We start from the raw sequence: 22308 nt of genomic DNA on the forward strand, positions 1-22308 counted from the left end.
AAGTTTTACTTTAAATTAATCTCACTTTTCTATAAAATATTATACTTGTAAGATTTTACATCTTACATGTGGCCATTTTCTTTGGGAAATTCATTCTGAAAAACTAGTTAAAATCAGAATTCTCAGTGAGGTGAAATAGTCAGATTGCTTAAAGAATTAAGATAATGAAGTTGGATATGGCATTAGGAAATTCTTGTGCGAAATCGTATTTAAGCTGCATATTCAGCAGCAGTATTTTGTTGTACAGAACAAAATACTGCTGCTGAAAACAGGAATTTAACAATGTGTGCCATTTGTACTCATTTTGATAGTGATCAAATAAAAGTATAAATAAGGAATATATTTTACGTAAATAAATTATATAAAAGAGTATTCCTTTGCATGGGATTCCAAGTGATGATTACTCATGGAGCAACGATGCCCTGCGGAGCACCAGAGTGAAATAAATTTTTCCTCGAGTCATCCCTTTTATGACTTTAAACACTTCAAGTAGATTCCTATGCGTATATCTAATTTATAAACTTTGCAACTTAAAGTTTGTAAGCGTTAGTTAGTTTTGTCTCATAAATGAAAATTAACTACTTTTATGTCCACTTTTCTTATTGCAGCTGCTTTCCGAAAGGGGGTGTTGTTGTATCCCATACGGAAACAACAATAATGTCATCTGACACTTTTCGCTATCGTTTTTGTTTTTTTTTTTTTTTTGCTAATCAACGGAATGTAAATAGAGAAGTATTTTCAATAAGTAAATAAAAATTACTAAACGTAAGAAATTAAAATATATATTAAGAGTTTTAAAAATGTGTTCTGTATCCTTGTAGTAACTGTTAAATGAAATAAGTAGCATTGTTGGGTTGCTTTACCCTGTCTTCACTGAAATGAGGCCTCCACGCCGTGTGCATTATTCAAGTTGGTTTAATAACTGATTTATATATCAGAATAATTACCCCTTGGTCTCTACATGACACAACGTATATTATTGGCAGCGCCCACCCTTACAACGCATATCCTTTCAACCTTACTATGCTGCTGAGTGAGCTTCATAGCGGACTGTAATACAATATACTATGCTGTTTTGAACTTTGGACAGAGTGTTGAGTGTGCTGTCCTCTCCCCCTCCCGGTTGATAATATAATCTTGGGATTCCTCTAATTCAAATATAGAGCCTTGTATTTATTAGCATAAAAGCTCAATTTGCCATTGCCATTTTTAGATCAATTGTTTAATTTGTTTGTCTTGTTATAGTAGCATTCCCTTGTTCTCATTGTTAACAGCCATGTCTAACTTAATATCATAAGCAAGTTTTAGCATTAAACTTATGATATCATCATCAGTGTCATTAATGAAAATTAAAAATTACAAGGATCCTTGCTCAGATCCCTAAGGGCGCCCAACACACAGTTCTGATCCAATTCGGAGCGCTGCTCACGTCTCTCCTTGTCTTCCACCAGATATCATCCCTTGATAACGCTAGCACACGATTTATAACTCTAAGAACTTAAATGCTGTTTTTAACCAATTTTTATGCTCAGATTTCGAATATCACCATGACAGTTTCACATAAAGTCACAGTTATTAAATATAGGAGGTTTTATCAAAATTTGGTAATTTCACATAATTTAGCTAGCAGTGTATGACATACTGATTTATTTTAACAGATATAATTTAGATGATTCTCTTAATTTTTAGCAATCGATTCTGACCTCGGTTTTCTTGTGATAATCATAATCAGACTTCAAGCTGTGGTTTTTAGGTTCAAATTCCGACGCAACAATTTACAATTTGAAGTGAGCACACAGCGTTTTTGGTGAGGATTTTTGTAGGCTGTGCCAAGGTTTTCCAAGTATTAACTGATCGTGACATGTTCTCAGGGTTGTAAATCTATCCTCCAAACATATAATAGAACGTATGATGTTTCTTTACACTTATATTACAAACTTGAATTATACGTATATCTCCCTTTATTTTGACATTAAACGTTGGTACATCTTTTGATATAGACATGGTAGAGATGTTTTATGGTGATTTTCGGAATCAGCGCGTTTATTTCCTCCAGAATCACATATTTTCATTCTGGAGGTATGAAAAAAATATTTTTTGCTGGTTAGTGTAATCATCCCACCATAGGACCTTACGATCAATCCAACACCTATCCAACTTCTGAATAAGGCATTCATGTGGGCCTTCTTGAAAGCAAAAGCCATCCTGAAATCTCGTAAGTACTTTATATCAGTTATTCTCTGCACCCAGTTCCTTCGCGACCATCTCATAATAGTTTATCAGACGGATCTTTCCTTAACAAAACCAACCATGTTCTTTTCTATAATAGTATTACTCGATGCGACCCTGGACTGCATATTTTAATCATATATTCCATTATTTTTCTTGCTACATAACTTAATAAATAGAAAGAAAGTCCCATTCTTTCTCATTAGTCTTGTATATAATTATAAATTCTGTGAATATCAGATTATTATCTTTGAAATTCTGAGCTTGGTTTACATTTTTTCTCAAATTGTTTTGTATCAAGACCTCTTCCTGTCCCTACCTCTCTCTCTCCATTTACTGACGGCACTCTTCTCTCGATATCTTCCTTTGCTGTTATTTGAAGTTCAGTCTGTTTCTTCCATACTTTCATTATCGCCATTGCGGTTAGAACAGTCATTGGAATCACTGTCTGAATGAGTATTTTGCATCTACATTCACACATGAGGAATTCTTTAGGGAAGTAGAGGACAGAAGCTTATTAAATTCTAACAGGGAGCTTAATGATTTTGTAATAACTGAGAGAAAAGTGGAGGAGAAATTGTTGAAGTTAAACGTAAGAAAGGCACCTGGGGTGGATCGGATATATTTAGTTATATTAAAGAAGGCGGCAAAGGAAGTAAGTAAACCCTTAGCCATAATTATGAGAATCCTTGGACTCAGGACTAGAGATGTGCAAATGTATCCCCAATTCACAAAGTTGATCAAAGGGTAACACGAGTAATTACAGACCAGTTAGTTTAACTCCTGTTCCGGGGGAAAATAATGGAGTCACTTAAAGAAGCATTGCAGGATCATCTAGACATGACTGCAGCAATAATTCAGACACAGCATGGGTTTGTTAAGGGAAAGTCTTATCTGACAAATTTGATTGGATGCTATGATGTGATTACAAAGGAACTGGATGCAAAAAATAATTTTGATATCATATACTTGGATTTCAGGAAAGCTTTTGATACGGTTGCGCATGGAAGACTATTGTACAAATTAGAGCAGTATGGTATTAAGGCAAATTACTACAATGGATAAAAGGGTGGTTGAGTGGGAGAAGACAGAGAGTGGCAATCAATGGACGCTGCTCTTCGTGGACTAATGTTATTAGTGGAGTCCCCCAGGGTACGGAACGATGTTGGGCCTTCTGTTAGTTTTTTATATTTATCAATAATATTGATGACGGTATATCAGGCTTAATGTCTAGGTATGCATATGATACAAACGTTGGCAGGGTTGTTAATGGCAGTGTGCTACTGCAACAGGATCTAGAAAAGTTGGGCAGATGGGCTAAGAAGTGGCAACTGTAGTTTAACAATGACAAATGCAAAGTACTGCATATGGGCGGTAGTAACCCCAAAGAAACGTACCAACTGTGTGGTACTACACTTAGGGTGGTAGAAAATGAAAACGACCCGGGAGTAATTGTGCAGTTAGACATTAAGTTTTCTGAGCAGTGCAGACAGGCTGCCAGAGCAGGTCATGGGTTATTGCCAATGATATACAGGAATTTTTCTAGTACGGGATAGGTGATTATCCTTTTGTACAAGCCAATGGTCAGGCCACGCCTTGAATACTATGTACAGGTCTGAAGGCCTCATTTTAGGAAGGATGTAGAGTTGCTTGAGCGAGTATAGAGAAGGGCAACATGATTGGTGAATAGAACGAAGGGGTACTCTTACCAAGAAAGGCTCGAGTTCTGCAATTTGCAGCGTCTGGAGAATAGGCACCTGCGAGGTGATCTGGTTGAGGTGTATAAGGCCTTTAATGGGTTGAGCAGGCTCAATTCTGATGGGATTCTTCCTCTTGCTCAGCTTATGAATGTGACGGAGCATAAATTCAAATTGAGGAAAGATAGTTGTAGAATAGATGTGCGGAAATTTGCCTTTAGCCAGCATGTAGTTGATTGCTGGAACAAACTTCCATCTGTCGTTGTGGAAGTTGATAGCTTAAATAAATTCAAGGAAGAATTGAACACTCTTTTAGAGGGAATGGATGTGTAAAAAATTTATTTATTTATTTATTATTATTTTTTTTTGGTTGATGCTACATAAGCTCATAGGCTTGCTTTCTTGCATCACATGCCTCTACTACTACCTTGTGGGAAAGATCTGGGTTCGAATCTCGTTAAAGATTGAAAGTATTTTCTTTTTATGAGCTTTTTTAATTGGTTGAGTTGGTCGGTCTCGCGAGCGTGTAGTATGGTTTGTTGGTCTGTTCACCCAACATATCTATGGTAGTGCAGCCATAAATAAATAGAATATTTATTTATAGCTATAGAATACGCACAATTTACTGATACACTACGGGTGTATAAGCTTAGCTTATGAAACTCTTAACATAATAATGTTGGTTTTATACTCTTTCTTTTATATTAGTTTTTAAAGGTATTTGTGATAGTCATCTTGATTTCTCATGAAAGAAGTTGCAACCTATAGTTTTACTCTCCGAAAAAAAAAAAAAAAAAAAAAAAAAACGAGAAAACAAAAAATGCAGCTTTACTCTTAGTATTGATGTAATCTCTGCTTTTTAGTAGAAGCAAGGATTAATTAATACTTCCAAGTTCACCGGTTATTAAAAGCTATATTCGTAGGATATTTCTTATATGAATATTTATAATTTTTATAAATATTTTTGATAGACATTTTTAAAGACTAGTGCGTTATTTATATTACCTGAAGAGAGCAAAATAAATATAAAGAAAGGACATTTCGAAAATCATTAATAACTTTATTTTACCGCGGTATCTACATAGTTTGTATAGAACAAAGAAGAAAACCGTCCCGAGGTGGTTTACATGTAGAACAGGATATGTTCAGTAGTGTGTATTGATGGCTTAGATAAAAGTTTATTCTATGAACCATGAAAATCAATATGAATATTAGAAGAAGCATTTCAGTATAGATAACCAGAACACTGCTAGGTTAAACAAATTTACGTTTCCTGCAGACAAGAGTCTGCAAAACTTGAGGAGATTCTCCATCGGCACAAATCTCTCCTGCCAATGAAGTGAGCTCGGCCTAGAACAACGCCCACTGGCGGCATCAGTATTCAGATACAGCTTTGGAGAGAGAAATGAACTATTGTCAGCACTAATTAGCTAAGAGGCAAGTAGGAAGTAGTTATATACGGCAAGATGGACTGGGTACTGGGCTTACTGCGGCTAACAGGATAACGGCGATGTGCATCGACTTAGTTATCAGTCGCTTAATTAGCTGTGCAAATTCTCTTCTTGATTTTTCCTGTAGCAAAATGAAATCTAACAAAAAGTGTTCTAAATTACACACATGGACGGGTCTGTGCAGATATCTTTCTTTCTCAGGATTTCATGGGAAGAAACAAGATTTGTTTCAAAAACTTAGTATAATTTGAAGAGAGGTTACATTAACGACCATTCCGTTGTTCCTGCTTAAAAGACCTGCCTATTTAGATAGTGGCGATTATTTTGCGTTATTGTAATTGTGGTATTTACACTAATTCATTTAATAGTGTGATGTAGGATATAACATCTTTAATAGACCAATTTTTTGGGAGGCAACGCGTCGCTTTTCAGAAGAATTAAATGTACGCCTTTCTATTTCTTTAGAGATTGATTCCTGCATGTTGTAATCTGCTGTGCTCGAAGAAATTGAAGCAGTGAGCAGTTGCATGAGCAGTGGAAACAACAACCAAAGTATGAGCATTTTACATCTTAAGGTAATGTGTAGTGATGTGCTCAATAGAACCTCGGACCACAAACATACTATACACTATATTCGGTTTGTAAGAGCACTTTTGAATAACTTTTTTTGTGAGCAATTGATTATGCTTTCCATAACAGGAACAGTTCGCTTCCCCGTGGCGACATCGCTGAAACTAAATTACTTCATTGATAATCCAGAGACATTCTTTGATGAAATACAAAAGGATTAATAGGAACTGTGAACTTAGTATAAAAATGTGGAGATGCTGGTATAGGATAACGCATCAGTAAAAACAGAACTTTCTTAATCCTTATCGAGAGTAGTCGCATGCATCATCAGAACAGCTGTCTAAACCGTCATGGCCTGAAATCGGTCAAAACCTAAAGCTGCCAGAAGTGATTCCACTGTGTTTTGGACTCTTGCCAGCAAACGGAACTGACACGCATCATGGGCTTCAAACCAGACTTGCTGTGGGACTCCTTTGATTTGAAGATTAACAACTTGACGTTTGGATGGGAAATACTGTTTCAGTAGGAAAAACACTATAAATTTCGACTCTAATAAAGTACTGTAAAAGTTGTAAAGATGGATTCCTTAAAATACAGTTGCCTGCCACTCTAGATGAAGAAAGAGTAAAAGGAAAGAACTCCTTGGACAAGGAATTGACTATAAAGAGAAAAAAGACACATATTATCGATTTTAAAAATTCTGCAATAGTTTCACTGTCGAGAAAGGCAAATTAAGGATCGTAGCTGTCTGATGATGATTAATGGTCACTCCTCCTCGGGTTTGAGTTCCGCGTCGGCCTCTATCAGCGGAAACCAATATGGCTCCCATATGGCTTTTCTGAAATAGAAATGAGAGAGAATGCCATAAATTTCATAAATTTCAAGAAAGTTTCAAATTTTCATAAAAGTTGAAGATACATTTTCTATTTCATTACATAATCATAAAGTTAATATGAACTTTTCTTCAAGGATTAGTGGCTATATTTTAAAATTGAAAAATATGAAGATGAGTCAAATGAAACCATGATTTCAATTACCTAAATTGAAATTACGCGCCGCCATGAGTTTTAATTTTGGGATTGGTACTAATGCTTCTGTTGAGTTCGTGTTAAAGACGTGTTCGCTATACTGTATGCGTGGAGAGTGATGTGCAGTAGCAGCAAAGACAATATGGCGTTCACAGACGTGTGCGCCGAAACCAGTGGAATGCAATGTTATCACTTTAATTTCTTACAGTGGAAGGCACCTCTCCAACAGAATTTACTGGCGCACGAAGAGAATGCACCCAGAGCCATCATAAATGCGAATGAAAAAAATTGCTGCTCTGAAGAAAGAAAATGGAAAATAACCCTCGCCCAGGACATGCTTACAAATATCATCTGGGTGGATTGGCATGACAGTTGATGATATGGCTAGGGAATTCGATATTAGTTATGGGCCTGCCCATGACTGATATCCACCATATCATGGATGGTGCCTTCACCACCATCCATGATAATTGTGCCATTTACAATAACAAATGATACAATTAATCATTTCGACAATAGCTCTGGGGTAGCACGCGCGGTCTATTGCACTCTGTTTGTGTGACCACTAGGTCGGGCTTTTGTTTCCAGTGTTTTGGTGATGCCCAAGGTTTCCCTCATATCCCCCTTATATCACTGTGTTATAGCAAGCAAAATGTGAGTATCATATTTTAGTGATGTTGACTTGTTTATTGTATAACTGGCAAGTTAACAAGGATATGCTACTTCCAGAAAGTTTCTTCCTGGTTCCCGTTTCCTAGCCACGAGAAAGCGGGCAGCTACTACTCGATGACCCACAGAAGCTGTCCAAAAAAGGTAGATGCGAAAAATCTAGCCAAACTCCTACGGGCCCAGCCAGAGTTCACGGAATTCTTCTCTGCCCACAAGAGGGAATCAGTCACTCGCACACACACACACATATAAACCAGAGGATAAACCAGAGTTTTTGTGAGATGGGTATAAAGTCCTTGATTTGTGCTCAACAAAAAAGATATCTAAAGTATGGATTATGATTATTAAAATTTTCCCGATATTGTCATATACTAATGGATACGCTAAGAGGATGCCTGAATGATCGCTCTTATATATGCATAAACATGTAATTATTATTTTAACGTTTTAGGTTTACTACCATATATTTATCCAGTTACTTACAAGGCTAAGGATTATAAGAATTGTCTGCTGTGTACCGGCTAATTGCAAAGCATTAAAGTAGCAAGTAGCTCACGGCACTGAGGAGGGTTAATACACTAGGGAGATAAACCTTCCTGAAGCAAGTAGCTAAGACCAAAGACAAGAGAATTAACTGTAGACCTGGAGTGGTGCCTTTCAAAACTTCACATATAGCTAAATTCTACTTTAAGTGAAATTTAAAGTAGAATTTAGAAGTGAATTAAAATTAGAGAATGCAATCTGAAAGTCATATTACCTCTAAAATGACACCGGAATGCGTTATCACCAGAGCTCCGAGGCCATCGATAAATGCTGTGCATGTAGCCGTAATTTTTGTACAGCTTTCCGCGGTCCATCATTTAAAAAAATTAAATAAAGAAAGGCGACTAAAATGGCTTTGTGATTTTTGTCGTGACAGTGCGAGAACTAGCACAAAATCGGATCTGACAACTGAAGAATTAACATCTGGAGAAGAGATTGAAAGTCCTGTTCCCAGAAAAATCAGGAGAGTGGAGGAAAAACACCCAGAGACATCTCTCAAAGAGAAAATCTGACCACAGCAGATAACCCTGTTTTGAATCCTGATCAAAGCGATGGCGATAAGAGCAGCCAACCGGAGGCCCTCACTAATCACTTTACCCAACTGACACAAGCAGTATTTACCTCAAATTTCTGAGCTGATATCCATCACGCTACCTCAATGCAACTGTAACTCTCTTACTGAGGAGACGTACTTACTTTGTGAAGATAATAAGCGGATGTCAGCAGAAATTCATCAAATGAAATGTCATGTCGAAGAACTCAACCGTTACCTAACAATTGAGAAAGTACAGCCGGCGAACCCAAGTACCGAAGTGAATTAAACGGATCCCGCTACTGTGAGAAGCAAAATCAAATGGGAATTAACTGGGGGGGGGGACAAACAACGCTCAACGCTTTGTTCCTGAATTAAAACATCTTGGCGTAATTTTAGATGACAGGTTAATCTTCTCCTCTCATATTAATCACCTCGCCTCGAAGATTAAGAAGTTCACTGCAGCAGTTATCCGAATTTCCAAATTGGACTGGGGACTAAATAGGAAGACTCTCTTACTATATTATACAGCAGTATTCGTACCAATAACAACATATGCTTCGGGAGTCTTGTTTCATAGAGCCGTTAATGTTAAACTCCGTTCCAAGCTCATCTCCATTCAACGGATTATACTGCTTGCCGTGCTCCGAGCCTGCAGGACAGTGTCCTCTGCTGCTCTGCAGGTCCTTGCTGGAGTCTTAGCACTAGACCTGCATGTAATCTTCAAAGGACTATGCTATCGTCTAAGGCAGGGAGTTCCCGGCGAGATTCTTGGCATCTCATGCAACTTAATTGCTAACATCCAAGACGAGAAACGGAGAATCTGGAATGAACTTATCAGTGTGTGGCAATCACGATGGGATGTCTGCGCGGTATCGTCACCGTCCTCCCCACACCGGGTGGAAAAGGCCTGGGTTCGAATCCCATCGATGACGCGAGGAACTTTAATGGGTTTTTTTCACTCCGTGGCTGAGTTAGTCGGCCTCAGCGGTAGATAGCAAAGTTTTTCTCCCCAGTAACTGGGGTTTTTTCGTCCAGCAAAACAGGCAAATCGACCATGGAACATACGCAATTTACAGACACAAATACGGGTTAATGTATTTAATTACGGGCAACCCTAAAATAATAATAATAGGTATAGGTATATTTGGGTCTAACGGCTCCTGGGATTTCTCCCATCTCCGCATATGTACACTGTATCGGACAAGCCAGGGATTTAAAAGTATATGGGTCATGTGGTATTTAGCATGTTGTGCCCTTGTTCATCCGGCCTGTTAGCCGCCGGGCCCCTAATGGGACTCGACGTTACCATACCTCGCCACGGGGAGGCCGGCCGGGTGTTACCTATATAGTACTCTGGCAGGTCCTGCCACCTACTTTCCTGGGATTTCAGTGGCTAGAACCTTAAAAAAAAAAAAAAAAGTGCTGTTCGAGGTTAGTTATTAGCATTTGTTAGATTAATTTAGATGTTTGCGAGGGGCTATACGCTGAAATAATATTTTCTATATGCCTAAATGGGTCGGGCAGGAAATTTTGATGTAGTTAAATTTGGACGCGTAGGGATGAAAATGCTGTAAAAGTCAACAGTAAAGGGGGTGTGAAGACTGGAGGGAAGAAAAGAAAGTAAGGGGCCGATAGAGAGGATGGCTCCGCGATTGCAGTGAAGCAGGCCCGTGCTCCACCAGAGGGAAGATATTTGGGGAAAGGAAAGAGTGGGGGCAAAGCCCCCTCTCCCGACGGGAAGGGAAAGAAAGCACCGTTCAAGAGAGAAACAGTGTATGTTGAGTCATATGACAACCTTGGATGTCCTTTAGTCCAGGTGCCCAACAGGGCAAGATGGGGTTCTTCTGGTCTTCTATGGTGTCTTTGAACAAATTGAGTCAGAGTCTTAGTTGTGTTTCCATTACTCTGGGCCATTGAGGGATGGCTGTTATCTCGTGATTTGTGAACTTTTGGAATACCTCCACTCAAGGGGAGGGTAGGGTCCGTTGTCTTGTGAACAGATTTTGCGCAAAAAGTGTGAATGCTTTGTAGGTCTCTTCCTCTTGTAGAACGATGTCCTCCTGGTTTCGAAGAAGCGAGTGAATCTTGGTGTATAGTTGACATCTGAGGTCCTCGTATTGGTCACACTCGTATACCAGGTGCTCCCAGGACTCCTCCTGTCCACAGGAGCACCGCGGAGTAGCTGCGATTCCAAAGTCATATAGCCTCTTTCTAAATGAGCCATGTCCGGTCAATAGGTAGGTAGTTTTGAGTCCCGGGCGAAAACCAGGCTGGGGAAAGTGGATAAACTTGTCCTACATCCGGTATAAACTTCTTAGTAATGGAGCCTTTGTTAGTGAGATTCCAGCGATTTTGCCATAGTGATTTCACGTTTTGCAAAATCCGTCTGTTCTCCACGGTTTTGGAGTTTGTTGGGTCTGTGGTGAATCCTATATGAGAGACTATTTTTCCTTTGGAATGTTGGTACAGCAACCCCCAGCACGCAATCTCCAAGTCCAGGGGAAGGCATCCCGCCAGAACCTGGATAATAATAATAATCACGATGGGATTCCAGTACTACTGGTCAAGTCACCCGCTCTTTTGTTCCTGCAGTTACCTTCCCTCTCAACAAGAACGTCCGCCAATGGTTTTCTCCTAGCCTAACAACATCGTATATACTTACTGGGAACGGCTCCATCAACTCCAAACTATTTCAATTTGGCTTGTCTGACACCAATCTCTGCTTGTGTGGTGTTGAGAAAACCTGGACGCACATTCTGTATCGCTGCACTCTGTACCACGATGACAGATCTACACTACAAGCTGCTGCCAGCAACTTCTCTGAACGAAATGAAGTGGCGCTGACTGAAAACTCAATAGTTCTCAGCTCTACAACAGTTCTGCTCTGCTGTTTTCACCAAAAGAAAGCAACTCTTCTCAAGTTTATCAACATATCAAGAACAAGGAACCAACCCAACACCTGCAATGTCTATCGATATTTCTTAAAACTGATATCGCCTGCCATCTACTTTTTTTTCTTTTTTTTTTTATTTAAGCTGGTACCCCAGTTTGGGCAGCTGTGGACACAGAATTAGCTAACACCCATTGGTATAGCACTACCTCCAGCGGGTGCAGTTTTCGTTCTTCCTAGTACAGAAAAAGACTGCTGTCTTCTGGTTCCTGTACCACAATTAATACTTCTGATTAGTTGCGTGATGTGATTTGCTGTGTGAACATGTTACATGTTCATTACACCTATAACATTGTAATTAACACGATTATATGTATATATAATTGTATGTATCATTATATATTGTATCATTATATATTGTATCATATATATATATATATATATATATATATATATATATATATATATATATATATATATCATATATATATATATATATATATCATTGTATATATATCTATGTATGTACATAGCGGATTTGCCAGTTTCTGGATAGGGACCGCTAGTTGTTTTGTTAATAAAGAAGAAACAACGCTCAACTTCACTCTGAGGTGTGCTTCTCCAAATAGGGCTCTTTCCATATCCCCGGCAGGGACCAGCCCCAATATACTGTGTACGGCCCTCAGAAATCCCAAAGTTCCAAAAAGCAGGATAACGCAGTAGAGTTGTACCTAACTGCCATTCCACAACATGCTGATACAGGTGATTACTGGGTACCTGCAACTCAGTAACCTTGTCCTCCACAGACCAAAGATAGCCCGACAGACCCTTCCTCAAAAGACAGTCCTGATCAAAATATCTCAGGTGATGGTAATCAGATGAGTCTAGAACAAAATTCTAGAACATGAGTCCAGTATTGCGTTGGCATATCAATTAACAGTGAATTGATACGCCGGTGCTCCCGAAGCATAAATCCGACCCATGTATGGGCCGCAACCATGCAGGTGATCGGTGCAGAAAAAAAACGCCTGCACTCAGACCCCACAAAGGAACGAAGTAATTAAAACCACACAAGAGCCTGAAAGAAGACCGACAAGCAGGACTGAACATGGTAGATCCACCAATACTGACAGACCATCAATTCGTTGGAAAGGGAACAATGATGATGGCACCCCTCTAGTCCAGGTCCAGCATTCTACCCTGGCCTACAAAATTGTCGCTGTTCAAACGCGAATTGTGTCACGACTAAATTCGTCAACAAAGGGGTCCGTAAACAAAAAAAGGTACTGTGCTATACCTCAAGCGGTGACCCCCCAGGAACTCTGGTCAAGCCTTATTTGGAGAGGAACCATCAGTCTTTTACTGCCAGCCGCATGAGCAGCCCATCTGCACAGCAATCAGCAGAGCTGGCTAGCATAGCCATTGAAGACAACGCAATCAAATTGTTTATGCAAGATGTTAGAATCCTTGTTAATAAACTTAGCACATTACAGTCTCTCTTTCACCTAGGTGAGACCGATCTTATTTGCATTACCGAACATGGCTCCTCGAAGGGACCCAGCTGGAAATTATCGTTCAAACCATGCAGTACAATGTTATAGTAAACTCGAGAGGCTCCTGCACGAGAGGTGGGGGGGGGGGTCCCATATTCCATAAAGATGACTTTTTGATTGGGAAAATCACTACTGAGGCCCTGTGTCTGTGCGTGTAACTTTTGTTAAGAAGACAAATAAAGTGCAAATATGTGTAGTATACCTATCCTCAGACTACATGAAGACACGAAGTCGGAACTCGACTCGTGGTTTTTCTGTAACCTTGATTCTGGAACCCCTTTTGTTGTCACAGGAGATTTTATCATGCCACTGCCAAGGCAGGAAGATGTTAAAAGGGACCTTGATTCTATCCTTGATGCGGTAGGGCTCGTGGTAATTACCCCAACTAGAAGCGATAAAATCTTAGATCTATTCTATCACAATCATCCTTTTTTAGGTTCCAGTCAGACCACATCCCGATCGCCTGCGAATTCTTGCTAGTGCAAACGCTTGATGCAACTTACCACTCCAGTCAATCTAAACGGCAAATAACGTAAAAAACGATCTTTTCAGTTTAGTATATGAAACCTGAAAGAAGTCTTAAACTCCTAACAGAGTTTGACTGGTAGGATCTATATACTCTCCCTCCAAGAGAAGCTTTATCCTGCTTAGCTGAAGATCTCAGACAAGGAGCGCTGGCTGGAACATCAAAAGAAATTCGGATTACATGGACAACGTCCACATGGTTCAATTCTGACATCAAACTTGCTTTTCATCGCAAGCAGAAGGCCTGCTGACGATGGAAAAGGACTAATAATCAAGAGGATCTCATCACCTTAAAAGGGAAAGAGCTTTATTTTTAAGACGTAAAAGAATGACTCACAGGAAACTGATTATTGACAGGATGTGCAACCCTCAAAAAGAATACACGAGTTTATTCGAAAACTACAATGGAAGAGAAGATCTTCATGGAACGGGCAAAATTGGCCTTCGAGCAGCCCAATGAGCAACATGATCACTCCGTCTTTCTAGTGGTAGGGCCTACAAGCAAACCAGTATTCACTGATTTCACCATCTCGAGAGACCAACTGATCGAGATCATAAAGAGCTTCCGCTAAAGTCAGTAGTAGGTCTGGACGGGTTTCCGCTCTTCATTTTACCACTATGAAGCGTCTACATTGTTGATATTCTAGTGCATATTTTTAATCAAATCCTGACTAGCGCGGATCCCTAGAAATCTGGAACACATACTTTGTGCGCCAGTACTAAAATGTAAGCATCCGAAGGGACGACTACAAGCCCATCGCTATAAGCTGCCTGCACGGATAGCACAGTGGTATTGTCACCGTCCTCCCTACACCGGGTGGAAAAGGCCCGTTCGAATTGCGTCGATGACGCGAGATACTTTAATGGGCTTTTTTTACTCCGTGGCTGAGTTAGTCGGTCTCAGGTGTAGATAGTAAGGTTTTTTCTCCAGAAACTGGGGGTTTTCGTCCAACAAAACAGGCAAATCGACCAGAGAACACACGCAATTTACAGAAACAAATACGGATTAATGTAATGCATTACAGCTGTGGATTCTGAAACGTTTTGAGAAGGCCATTAACCTTGTGCTAATAGAACAACGCTTCAACCACAGGCTTTCCTACCTCCACACGGTAATCAAAGGCAGTTCTACTAATACCAACCTGCTTGACACACTTAACAAGAATACAAAGGACTCTTAAGTAGGCGAGCGCAAACTTGATGTCGTCTTCTTCGATGTGAAAGTAGCATATGGCCGTGACGTATTAATGCATATATTGGAGAATTATTTCAACGTTACCAGTAATGCTCCACGAATTTTAGAAGCAATTCTAAAACCTAGACGCCTTCTAGTTACTCATCAAAACTATCAATGTACAGGGCGATTCAGGAGGAATAGTAAATATTTTGGGAGGTTATCGATTTTTCTGAGTAAAACTAGCCCCAAGCAAGAGCGTGGCCCTATCTTTTGACGCCTTGAAACCTGGCATTATATTTTCCTCTTTGGCAAAATATGTTCGATCCGGCATTTTTTTCCAATACAAAGCTGTCTCGTCAACGTTAAAAATTTGCTGCGTTGAATAGCCGCCTTCAATAATTTTTTCGAACACATCACAAAATTTCTCTGCAGCTGCAGAATCGGCACTGCGACTTCACCACATACTTTAACGTCGTGGAAACCAGCGGATGCTTGAACCTGTTAAACCACCTGTTGCTTGCCACGAACTTGGTTTGGGGTTCGCTGTACTTATAATTTAATATCTTTATAAATACTCGTTGCTTTTTATTGAATGGTCATTAGACTCAGGGGCACTCGCTTCTGAATCTGATTTTCGATCCATATTATTAACAGCTGTTGCATCTTCGATATAGCAGCTCAACGCTGTTTTGTGATCACTGTTGATCTTAAGTGCATTGATCCTTTGACATGTTATTTTATAGGTGCACTTCTTTTATTCACTATTGAAGCAGCGAGACTTAATTCCCTTGCAATAGATGACAAACTTTGTCCTGCTTCGTGCTTCTTAGTCATTTCCACCTTCATTACTAAATCAATTTTGTTTCTTTCCTGACACTACCACCACTTGCACCTTTCGTTGGTCGCTTGCCCTTCATCATTGTAATATGTAAATAGGAATGAAGAGAAGTTTTGAAAATTTGCTTTTTATTTCAGCATAATTTTTCAGCACAATAGCGTAAAAACGACACAATTGCAGATAACTTCAATTGTGTTGTTTTGCGATAATACCGATAACGGTATTATCGCAAATGCCAAAATATCGAGTTTACTACCCGATCTTTTATATATCTGCGTGTACTGTGCTACCCACGCAGATATATAAAACGATATTTTTGTACACATATGTGTACAAAAATGTCGTGTACCGTTTTCCTCTAGTCCAATGGAGTTCAACCTTTTCCAGTACAAGGGCCGTATTGAAAGTTAGATTTGTTTCGCGGGCCGCACTGAGTGATTCGAGAAAAATTAGCGTGTTACATTTTCCATATCTTGTTACTCGTAAAAGCAAGTTTCTATTTTAACGTTACCGTTTTCTTTTTTTCCAGGCTATATATAAAAAATGCAAATTCCCAACACTTATGTGCAACAAATCTATATCAGTGATTTATTTTTTAGATTTTATTATTAAAATTATGAAAATATGACTTACTTTTGTGTTTTAAAAAAATACTTTACTTTGTTTTTTTTTTAAAAATGCCTTACTTTTGCTCTAAAATGCTCACTTTAGAAAATTTATTGAAATGGATCACAGCTTTTCAATATTAAGGTGAATAAATAAATATAATGATACCCCTAAAACTGAAAATAGTAGAAAATTTTATAAGTACAATACACAATAATATTTACTGAATAAAATTTAACATTTAATGAGATGATTGAGGCTAAATATTTTTAGATAACTGTTCAAATTTTTGAAAATTCGTGACGGCAGTCCTCAATACGGAATGAAGATGCTCATCTGCTATTCTGTTTCTTTTTAAATATTTACAGTATTTGATTTCATGAGTGAAACAATTTCCTCGCAAACATACGTTGATCTGAACAAAATAGCCATTTTCATGGCATTTTGTTTCATTAGTGGAAAATCTTCAGATGGGAGCCTTGTAGAATTCAAGTATGTAGTTCATTTTCGCAGTCCATATACTTCTTTTTGAACTATGCTTTGGCTTGAAGATCAATAAATTCAAGTTGCATGCTGTGATTGTAGTTTTCAGCCATTGAAGTAAATGGATTCTCAAACGAGCTTATGTCTTTTTCATGGGATCTTGTATCAGCAAATCGACTTTCAAACTCGTCAAAAAATAATTGTAATAACGAGGACAACGATTCTTGCGAAATATGTCTTTCTCTTTTAGCTCGATACAACCTTCGAAGTGAACTAAATTATCTCGCTCAATTTAGGATTTAAATAATAACAACTTATTCTGAAATGATATGATTTCACCATACAAAATCAGAGACCAATTTTCCTTTCCCTTGTAGTTTTAAATTAAGACCTAATTTTAATTAATTTTAAACTAAGTTTAAAGAAACGATATAACACTTTGCCACAACTAAGCCATCTTACTGCGCTATGTAAAATTACACCTTCGTATTCAACTTCAATTTCTTAAAGAAACTGTTGAAACATACGGTGATTAAGGCCATGTGATATTATAAAATTTACAGTTGAAATAACCACCTTCATAACGTATTGGAGATCCAATACATTCCCATACATTTTGATATTAGCCAAAAGGCCGAGAAGCGATTAATACTCGTACATTCCCATATAGAGCTTCTTGATGCCCAAAGCAGTGAATTCCAATGTTGAGGTTCAGCTCCGACATCTATCAATGTTTTTACCAATCATATTTTTGCACCTTCAGTTGTTACTCCTATCAGAGTTTTAATATTTAATCCTAACTTTTCAATAGATTGGCAAAAATTTTCAAAACGATTTTCACCCGTAATCGTTCCGTGCATACTCTGCAGATCAGCTAAATCTTCAACTGGTACAAAGTTATCGTTAATTCCACGTATGAAGATAAGGAGTTGGGCTGCCATTGACATCAATACTGTCATCCAGTGCCATACTAAAAAATTTCATTTGTTTTATGCTTTCCAAAAGTTGTTCGAACAAATTCTTTCCAATATCTTCTGCTCTTCGCTTAATTGTTTGTCGAGACAAACTAATGTATCATTGTTCGTTTCTCCGGACAAATTTAACAAATTTAACAACGTTTAACAAATTCGCCATCACTTTCAAAACAACTTTATTTTTTTCAAAAGAAAGGTTTACTTTCAAAAACGATCAAATGTGCAACTTGATAACTGGCACTTACAGCAGATAAATTTCTTGACTGATACGTTTTCAGTGTTTTGTTGTTTTCTTCAGTCCACTTTTGATTAAAAACACGACACTCCAAATCGACGTTACTCTTTTGGAACATTTTTAAGGAGAATGATTTTTTTATTTCAATACAAATTAATAACAGTTCAATACAATGAACAAGTTATATCAAAATAGTAGAATTTCACAATATGAAAAGATTGATACTTACATAACTGTATTTAGCGTACGTTTGATACAGTCCAGCTCGACGCTTGTATCCATATATACGCAGTATATATGGATACAAGACTTGAAAATGCTGTTTTAGTTGACTTTCCGAGCGGGCCGTATAAAAATTATTCCCGGGCCGTAGGTTGGACAGCATTGCTCTAGTCATTTAGTTGCTGGGCCCCCTAATGGGAGCCAAAGTTGCCACACTCCGCCCCGTGGAGGCAAACCAGGTACACCAGTATTATAATTATTTACTCTGGCAGGTCCTGCCACCTAATTTCCTCAGATTTCAGTGGCAAGGACCTAAAAAAGAAAAAAAAAAAAAAACGCTATAGTATTTATAGATAGGGGTCAGCCAAAAGGAGTACTAGTTAGGCGATTTGATGTTATTAAGTTTTTGGGTGTAGGGCTCAAGCAATTTAGAGATGATTCGGATGCTAGTTGTAAGTTAGAGAAGGAGAGGGAGACTGAAGACTGGGGGAACAGACAGAGATACGGGGTCCATAGAGAAGATGAACCCCAAGTCAGTAGAGCAGGCCCATGCCCCACCAGAGAGGGAAAAGAAGGGCGGCGAGGGGGAGAGGAGACCAGTGGTCACCTCCCTCTCCCGCCCGGGGAGTGAAGACAAGGGACCACACAAGGGAGCGTGGCGAGGAAGGCCTAATGGCAGCAGCAGCTGAGCTGTGCTGATGGTGCTGTCACTCCTGGGATGAACCAATGAAGGAGTTTTTTTTTCTCTGAGAAGTAAAGTGTAAATTGTCCTTAGGGTCAAACAGCACAAAGAGTTTCTGACACCCCATCTCCGCGTGCTATACATTGTGGGTGTAAAACAGAACACTGTCAATGCCAGAGGTTTAGAAGTGTATGGATTTTGTATATGTGTAGTGTCGTGTACCGTTGTTCATCTGGTCATTTAGCCGTTGGACCTCTATTGGGGCCCACCGTTGCCCACACTTGGCCTCGTGGAGCAGACCAGGTACACCAGTATTTTAAATCCTACCCTGGCAGGCCCTGCCACATAATTTCCTGAGATTTCGATGGTTAGGGCATATGTGAAAAAAAAAAAAATAATAATAATAAAAGGGAGAATTACGCTAGAATTTTGCTAGCCCGAAAGAGTCGTAAGCGATTTGAATTTGGGTATTTCTAATTTCCACTGTGTGGGACGTACGCTTGTGTGAAAGTAGAGTGGGGGAGAGAGAGACTGAAGGCTTGGAGAAAAGTCAGAAATATGAGGACAATAGAGAAGGCATCCCAGGGAGTAACCTGTTGGGTTCCCCCTGGCCCACGGGGAGGAGAAAGAGGGGCGGCAGCGAGGGGAAGAGACGTAGATGTCGTCTCCCCCCCCACCGCCAGGGAAAAGGAGTGAAAGTGAGCCAGGCAAGGGCTCCCGGCTCAGATCACTAAGAGGCGTATAGCCAGCTGCAGAAGTCATCATGGGATGGTGTTCCGTCCAGAATCACGGTTAGTCTTTTGTTAGTCTTTTGTGGGATGATGTCCCGTCCAGGATTTTAGGACAGTAGTTCTTTGGTTGATGTCCCGTCCATGATTGATGAGAAGTTTTTTTAATGGGATGGTGTCCCATCCAGGATTTGTGGATAGTCATTCATGGGATGATGTCTCCTCCAGGATTTATGTACGTGCATGGGGTTGACTCTTGTCCATGGTGTAAGTACGTGGGGTTGTTTTCTGTTGAGGTGCGAGATCGGAGACGATTTGTAGGCAGGGAGAGGCTTGCTGTTCGCTTGTGGTTTGCCAGAGTCCAGTGGTTTAGTCAGTGATGCAGGATGCACAATTGATTGGTTATTGTTGTAGTTGTGGCTGTGAGTAAGTCCGTCTTCTTGTGAAGAGGTCCTGGGCGAACTGGGTAAATGCTTTGTAGATATCCTCTTCGATTAGGACTAGATGTTCCTGGTCTTGCAGCGATATGTGGTAAGCGTGTCATATCCAGGAAGTTTCTTAGTTTGATCTTCAGTGGGTGGTATTTGAGTGCCTAACCCGTCTAGCAGTGAAGACAGACTGCACAAACTCAGTAATGGCGGCTAGCGCTGCTCGTCCATTATAATCAGGTGCTCACGATGCCGGGGATTATCTTGGATTTTAGTGGAAAATCTTAGCTGGAACTCGTCATATTCATGGCAGTCGTACATTACGTGATCCTATGTTTCTTCAGCCCCGGAGTGACACAGTGGATCATATTCTATGCATAGGGATGTCAGCTTTCCTTAAAAGGGTCCGTGGCTTGTCAATAGAAATGTGGTATGGAGACCTAGTGAGTACCAGAGAGGAGGCATTAGACTGATAAGGTTCACAGTGGGAATGAACTTTTTGGTTATTAGTCCTTAATTGGTGGTGTCCCATATCTCTTGCCAGGTCCTGTTCATATTTTCAGTGATTCTCTTCCTTTCCTGTTTGGAGTTGCTATCAAGACTAAGAGTGATGCCTGCAGTTTCGGTGGGAATACTCTTCTTCAACCTTTAATACAATCCTCTTCTTATTACCTCTAGGTGTAGGGGTACATCCAGCTAGCACCTGTAGAGCTGGGGTGCTAACTGTACGGCACGCCCTAGTTACAGCAAGGAGCATGGAACGCTGTATGGAGTCCAGTTTACAGAGATTTCGGTCGAGGGAGGCCCTAGTACACCATACTGAGGCTCCATAGCAACCTGTTGGGACAAATACCTCATTATAAATGAGGGCAAGAGACAGGCGCTTAAGGCCCCAGTCTGCACGGCTGGGGCCTTAAGTAGGCCCGAGCCGTGTCGGTGAATGGCCACCCAATCCCGAAATTTAGTTAGTGCGCAATTTGCACGCTCCTCTAGATCAGCTTTTAAGTCACTATGCACCACCAGAACTAAATCGTCAGAAAACGCAAGGGGTTGAGTCATTCCCAAGTCCATCCCAAGGAACTCGTTCAGGACGATAGACCAAAAGAAAGATCCCAGGACCGAGCTTCGTGGGCAGCCTCGGGAGACCTGACTAGTGACAGATTTGTACCTGGTACTAACATCGACGGTACGGTGGCTCAGGTACTCCTTGACACAGCTATAAAGGTTGAGTGGTACTTTGGCTTGACGGAGTCTTCTGAGAATACTTGGCCACCACAGCCGATCCAATGCCCCAGCAAAGTCAACTGTGATGGCTAGCACATACTTTGCTTGAGTGCTTGAAGCAGTAGATATTAATTTATGAAGAGCATCTTCAGTGCTGCAACCAGCTTTGAAACCACACTGAAGTGGAGAAACGAGGTTTTCTTTAGAGTAGCATTTTGACAACCTGTTGAGTAGAAGCCTTTCCAGAAGTTTGCCGAGGACTGGCAAGAGACCAATTGGTCTGTAAGATTTTGGCTCTTCAGGTGGTTTGTCTGGGTTCTTTAAGATGAGTTTGAGGCATGTGTAAGCTTAAGCTTTAAAAAAAAAATTAAAAAAATTATTTTTATATATAAATAAATTAAGATAATAATAATAAAATATATGGGCGAAATTAACATGGGAACATTCTGTATAATTAGAAAATTACAGTGAACAAAAATTATACACGCAACGAACAGTTGTAATGGGATAAGGAATAGTCATTAGGAAAATATCTAAGGACGAGACCATATTTCTCAGAAGTACGGTGAACATTCGACTTACTGAGGGGAGGTCAGGTCGAAATTCAGGTAAAGTTCGGATATATAAGGACTGGTTCGGTGGTAAGTAAGCGGAGTTTTTCGGAGTTAGTAAACAAGAGAAGTAGTGGTTGGGAGTTGTAGTTAGGTGCAGATATGTAACTAGTAGTTCAAAGAGAGTAGATAAATTTATAGTAAGTGGGCCGTTTAGTGTGAATAGGCCACATTAAAGTGAGTTTGATCGAGGAGAATCTTGGATAATAACAAAGAATCTGATGTGGAAGCTATTAAAGAAAGTGCCGGAAGATCAAGGAGCTGGTCCAAAAACTTGGAGAAATGAAAGTTATTGTAAGTAGTGTTTCGTATTATGATTCCTAGTCAAGGAAATAATCCAAAAGGAGGGAGAAAGGCATTCTGAAATCCTAACTGATAAATTTGACTAGCCTAGGAGGTAGCTGGATAAT

The 22308-nt window shown here is 39.7% G+C and overlaps 1 protein-coding gene across 6 annotated transcripts in view; it reads right to left on the reverse strand.

The window, feature by feature from the left end:
- Nucleotides 1-4991: 4991 nt before the first annotated feature.
- The window catches only part of LOC150077338 (potassium voltage-gated channel protein Shaker-like), a 319999-nt gene continuing 302682 nt past the window's right edge, over nt 4992-22308 (reverse strand). For all 6 annotated transcript variants that reach the window (XR_016547719.1, XR_016547722.1, XR_016547720.1 and 3 more), the window contains one exon: nt 4992-6785. The gene's annotated coding sequence lies outside the window, so the exon portion shown is untranslated. The remainder of the gene's footprint in view (nt 6786-22308) is intronic.

The sequence above is a fragment of the Mastigoproctus giganteus genome, chromosome 12 (assembly GCF_048544385.1).
Source record: "Mastigoproctus giganteus isolate SK-2022 chromosome 12, ASM4854438v1, whole genome shotgun sequence".
Lineage (NCBI taxonomy): Eukaryota > Metazoa > Arthropoda > Arachnida > Uropygi > Thelyphonidae > Mastigoproctus > Mastigoproctus giganteus.